The sequence below is a fragment of the Hibiscus syriacus genome, unplaced genomic scaffold (assembly GCF_006381635.1).
Source record: "Hibiscus syriacus cultivar Baekdansim isolate YM2019G1 unplaced genomic scaffold, ASM638163v2 tig00110505_pilon, whole genome shotgun sequence".
NCBI classification, from domain to species: domain Eukaryota; kingdom Viridiplantae; phylum Streptophyta; class Magnoliopsida; order Malvales; family Malvaceae; genus Hibiscus; species Hibiscus syriacus.
This window is the reverse complement of record NW_024062765.1, coordinates 938,623-944,622: the sequence shown is the minus strand read 5'-3', so window position 1 is coordinate 944,622 and position 6,000 is coordinate 938,623.

Sequence of the window (6,000 nt, the reverse complement as noted above, 5' to 3'; positions counted from 1 at the left end):
TGAATATACTCTGATCGATTTTGGTTATTTTGGTCAATTATGTAAATAAACCATTTTTATTTTAATGAAAGTTTTAAATTTGCTTTGAATTTTGTCAAGAGTCAAAGTTTGAAAAGTCAATGTGACACATCAGACTCGATTCGGGTCAGGTACGGGTTAGGGTGTTACACTAGTCGTTGCTGAAGCATTGGGGGTGGAATTCGCGGGGGAGAGAGGAGAAGTTTTGAAAAGGTTGGAAGTCACAGGCAATTTGGGTAAGTAAGGTTTCTGTTATGTGGTTCTAGCTAGGTCGATTCTTGTGGGTGTTATAGATTAATGGTTTCTAGTCTAGCTATTTTATCGTGGAATGTTTGGGGGTTAAGGAATAGTGAAAAAAAATAAGAGAAGTTAGTAGGGCATCCGAGTTGTCGAAGGTGAATCTGATTTTGCTTCAGGAGACGAAAGTGGCTGAATTGAGTAGCTCTATGCTTAGAAGAATAATGTGGAAGAGCGATAAAGAAATTGTTTGTTCTCCTACTATTGGAGCGTCGGGTAGACTGATCTCCTTGTGGGATAAGAACATGTTCGTTGTTAGTTGTGTATCAATTCATCGGAGAGTAATTGCTCTTCGTGGGAGAGTAGTTGCATCTAATTTGGAGTTAGGGATTTTAAATGTATATGGGCCGAACGTACAAAGCGAAAGAGGAGAGTTCTTTGAGCTACTAAAATCTACATCTCTAATTGGAGTTGCCCTGTGATAGTAGGGGGAGATTTCAACTGCGTCAGGTAACAGACCAAAAGATCAGGGGCCCAGGATCATGCGTCGGCGTCGAGAATCTTTGAGGAGTTTATTTCAGATTGTAATCTGTTAGAAGTGCCTAATTTGGGCAGTTTGTTCACGTGGTTTAGGGGAGGCGGAAACGCGATAGCTAGCAGGCTTGACAGATTTCTAGTTTCGTCCAATATTCTCAGTCGATGCCCTCTATTAGTCCAAAGTTCGCTGCCTAGGGGTTTATCTTACCATAAACCGATTATTTTGAAAGAGAAGAGGTCTAATCAAATTTGTAGAACTTTTAAATGGTTCAACCATTGGGCGGAGGACCAAATTATGGTTAGTAGAATAAGAGCACTAAGTTCGACTAATGAAGGTATTGGTATTATCAATCTTTTGTTATTGGTAAAGATCGTGACCAAGGATAGAGAGAGAGAAGTGAGAGTGCAAAATCAGGATTCTTTGGAAGAGATTAGCAAGAAGATTGATGTGTTAGAAGAGAGGTGGTTGTCGGATCCTAATAATCTTCATTTTCAGCAGGATATTTCAGCCTTGAAGGCAAGAATGTGGGCTACTGCGATGAGGGAAGAACGCGAATGGTTACAAAAATTGAGACTCAGGTGGTTTAAATATGGGGATAAAAACACTAAATTTTTTCATCTTTCGACAGTTTCAAGGGGGCGTAAAAATCAGATCACTAAGCTGAAGTTCCATAATGCAATTTTCAAGAATCAAGCCGGTATTAAAATTGCTTTTGTTAATTATTTTTCAGTGGGGTTTAATGAGGTGAAAACTATTCCCATAAAGAGATTCGACATCCCTCTTAAGAGAATTAATGTAGCATCCAAAAGATACATTGAAAGTTCGTTTACGGAAGAAGAGGTATGGCTAACGATAAAATCATCTTACGGTTCTAGTGCACCAGGCCCAGACGGTTTTAGCATGGATTTTTTCAAAAGATTCTGGAAGCATATTAGAGGCGAAATTATGAGATTTATGCACGAGTTTTATTATGGGGAAGTAATTGATTTATCCTTTAATAAATCATTTATTGCGCTTATTCCGAAGAAGGTGGAGGCTACTTCCCCGGAAGATTTCAGACCAATCTCCTTAGTGGGCAATATGTATAAGATTGTCGCTCGCTTATTGGCTAAGAGGTTGGGCAATTGTCTCACGGAGGTGATCGGAGAGCACAAATTTGCCTTCATGGCTGGCAAACAAATATCGGACTGCAGTTTGATCACCAATGAAGTTATTGACGACTTATCAAAAAGCAAGAAAGAAGCTATTTTGATCAAGGCGGATTTTTGCAAAGCGTTTGATACGGTGGATTGGCAGTTTTTGAACTTGATTTTAAAGAAGATGGGGTTTGGTAAAAGATGGAGAAAATGGATCAATTTTTGTATCTCGACACCTTCGATTGCAATACTAGTAAATGGCTCTCCGACTAATAACTTCTCAATTAAGAGGGGCCTAAGGCAAGGCTGCCCGCTTTCGCCATTACTCTTTAATATTGTAGGGGAAGCGCTCAGTAGTATGCTAAAGAAGGCAACGAACATTGGTTTATGTCGTGGTGTGGTTGTTGGAACCGACGGTCCGGTTCTATCTCACATTCAATTCGCTGACGACTTGCTCATTTTTTCAGAATCAAATGATGAGTCAATTTCTAATTTCTTCCGAATTTTAAAAATCTTCGAAGTGGCAGCGGGTCTGAAGCTTAATATGTCAAAAACTACGTTATTCGGCATTAATTTGGATGAAAGTAGAGTGAGGAGCATAGCATAATTGAGGCACTGTGGATGGGCTCATCTGCCTTCGACGTACTTGGGTTTGCCTTTAGGTCATCAAAAAAATTCAAAGTTGATTTGGCACCCCATTTTGAACAAAATCTCCAATAGGCTCCAAAGCTGGAAAGGTAAATTACTTTCATTGGGTGGTAGATTGACTCTTATTAAAGTTGTCCTAGTTAATCTGCCTGTTTACTTCATGTCTATTTTCGCTATGCCAATGTTTATCACTGATAAGATCAATAGCTACATTGCTAATTTTGTCTGGAATACTAAGTCGGAGAGGAGTATCCATTGGATTAGGTGGGACTGTATTTGTAAACCTCTTTCTCATGGGGGGCTGGGTTTTTTTTATGTCAAAATTAGAAATCGTTCTTTACTTAATAAATGGATTTGGAGGTTCAGTGTGGAAAAGGATAGTTTATGGAGGAAGATTATAGTTGCCAAGTATAATTATGATCAAGATGTCATCTTGCCTAAAGCAGTTTCCTATAGATCTTCTTCTTGGATGTGGCGTAGTCTTGTGAATCCTACTGGAAATTTCTGTCTGTTTTTCTTACTGACTTGAGGTTTGTTTTGGGGAATGGTCACAACATAGAGTTCTGGACTGATTTCTGAACTGAAAATATTTCTTTAAAATTATCTTTTACAAGAATTTTCAGTCTTGATGTTAACAAAACCGAAAAGATTAAAGACTTCGGTTGTAGGGTCCTTGATAGTTGGGAATGAAGAATTGAATTGAGAAGACCTTTCTTTGAATGGGAAAAGCCTATTTGGAATGAATTCATCCCGGTTTTAAATAGAGCGGTTAGAGTCAATCAAGATCGTGATAGGGTGATTTGGGTTGGTTTATCATATGGTTTATATAACCCAAAAGCTTTATGTCATAAAGTGTCATGTGATGGATTAGTGGAAGACCATGTGTGGAGATTCGTTTGGATTAAGCTTGTTCCAACCAAAGTCTCTGCTTTTGTGTGGAAAGCTGTGTATCAAAGACTATCGGTTATGGTTGAGCTGCTCAAAAGGGGTATCAATTGCTCCGATCAGGTATGCTGCCTCCACTGTAAGCTTCTGCCGGAAGAGGTAAATTATGCACTTTGTCATTGTTATGTAGTTTGGAATGCTTGGCAAAGATGGTGCAATGTGTGGAATGTAAATTTCGTTTTTCCTAAGAATGTTAAATTATTGATTGAAATTTGGTTCGCGCAAAGGGTTAGAACGAGAGTAAAACCGCTCTGGTGTCTGGGATTCTTCGGTTTGATTTGGATATATGGATCTGCAGAAATCTTACCAGATTTAATGGGGCTTCTTTTACGGCGGATCAGATCTTTTTTAAAGCTTTACTGCTGATTGGAATTTGGGCAAATTATTTATGGCCGAGGTTGTATCATGTGGTGTCGGACTTTGTTCGAAATCCGACAGCTTTTGCTCGTGGGTTCTGTTAATGGCTTTCCTGCTGCTGTTGTTCTTCTGCTTTTATTCTGCGGTTCGTTCTAACGTTGGTTTGAATGTTCAGATTCTGTTTTGGTTGCTGTTTGCTTTCATAGGATTGATTCATGTTGCTATTATTTGCTCTTGTTTTGGCGTCTCTGTATGTTCAGTGTTGGACAGGGCTGGTATTATGGCATGTGTTCACTGCCAGGATATCCTTTACTGCTGCTATTTTACAGCCTGTTATTTGTATTCATTTCGCTCCATGGTGCACTTTTTTTCTTCCGATTAGGTTTAGGGAGGTTTTTTAACGAGGCCCTTGGAGTGGTTACTTTGTAATTCCTTTAATACAAAGTACCCTTTTACAAAAGAAAAAGAAAAAAGAAAAAGGCAATCCTGTTTAAAATTATTCCTATAAACAATTGGATGGACACAATTAGGCTGCACAGCTGCATACATAACTTACACAAATTGACCAATAATTGTTAGATCCAACGTTAAAGAATTAAGATTTCAAAGTCCTTCAAGTAAAACATTAGGAGGTTCTCATTTAAAAATAAATTTTACTTTTATAAAAATTTGATCCGAGAATTAAAAAGTTTGCTAATTTTGTGTTTTTATCAAAAGTAACTCTTGAAAGAGTATCTTGGAGTAACATGATGCTACTCAACTCGGTTAGCATATGTAGGACTCGTTAATAGTATATGATGAAAATACGCTTGAAATTAACATTTTAATTTTAGGATTCAAGATTTAATCTATTAATATTTAGATTCTAATAAATAAAAAATATTTTTTCTACAATAATAAATCAACTTGACATCTCAAATCGACAGAGCGCGGACGCATGTTATTAATCTTTAACCATTCACCTATACAAACATCATGATAAACATGTTTGCAAGGCATTACGGCAGTCTCATCACCATCCGAAAACTCAGCCAAACAGATTCTACATTCTTTTATCTTATTCGAACTCAAATCCTCGAGTAATCCCCTTTCCTTCAAAGGCACATCATCTTTATCTTCATTATTGTCCTCATCGTCATTACCCCATTTAAACCTCTTCAAACCTCGAATCGACGGAGCACTGGCAGGATTGAATCTCAATGTATTCAACGACTCAGCAATCATCTCCGCGGCACCATCGTCCTCACCGGTGTTCACCTCCACAACTAATTGCAGGCTCAACGTTATGAAAGGACGAGCAGAGTTGGCAGGTTCACAGTTGACCTTCCGCGCAAAAGACAAGATATCAGGAACAACCACACATCGAAGGGACCGTAGAGGCACGCCCTTGTCGGCAATCAGCGGAAGTAGGAGATCGGGCCCGTGTTCCTCGGACACAAGCACCTCACGGTAACATGTTAAGTGATCATAAAGGTATTCTACCGTTGTAATTCCCCGGTTACGAGAACGAGAAAGGCGATGAACTTCTAAATCTACGTTGAAAACATATGCATTGTGTGGCGGGATATAACAATATGCTGAACGTTCGTCGTGTTCATCCCGCATGTTAATGCGTTTAAGGAAAACCGCCATTGGCTATATCGAGGAAGCACTTCGATGAAGGTATTTATGATCAGAAATTGCACTTGTTATGTGAAGGATTTGGGGTGATAGAAATCACCCACTTTACTTAAGTTTCCTTCTTTACGTATAAGAATACACCAAACTGTCGTTACTTTATTACATGTAATTCTACTCGGTTGGTGATTCTTTGTTTAAGAATAATTTTTGGTTAGCTTAAACTTAAGCAAATATAGAAATATTAAGGAGCGTTGTGGTGAAATTAACTCCTTTTTATAATCAAATTCCAATCGTTTATCGTTTACCATAAGTATTTATATTATTATCTGAATTTAAATTATTAAATATTTAAATTTTGTAAACTATTTTAAAAAAATTGAATAATGGAATTTTGAGTACCCAAATTCATTATCCCAAGTGAATTAGATATCTAAATGATGTAGGTTAGGCTTTAATCAACCTATTTTAATATTTTTAAAATAATAAAATATTTGTATATAT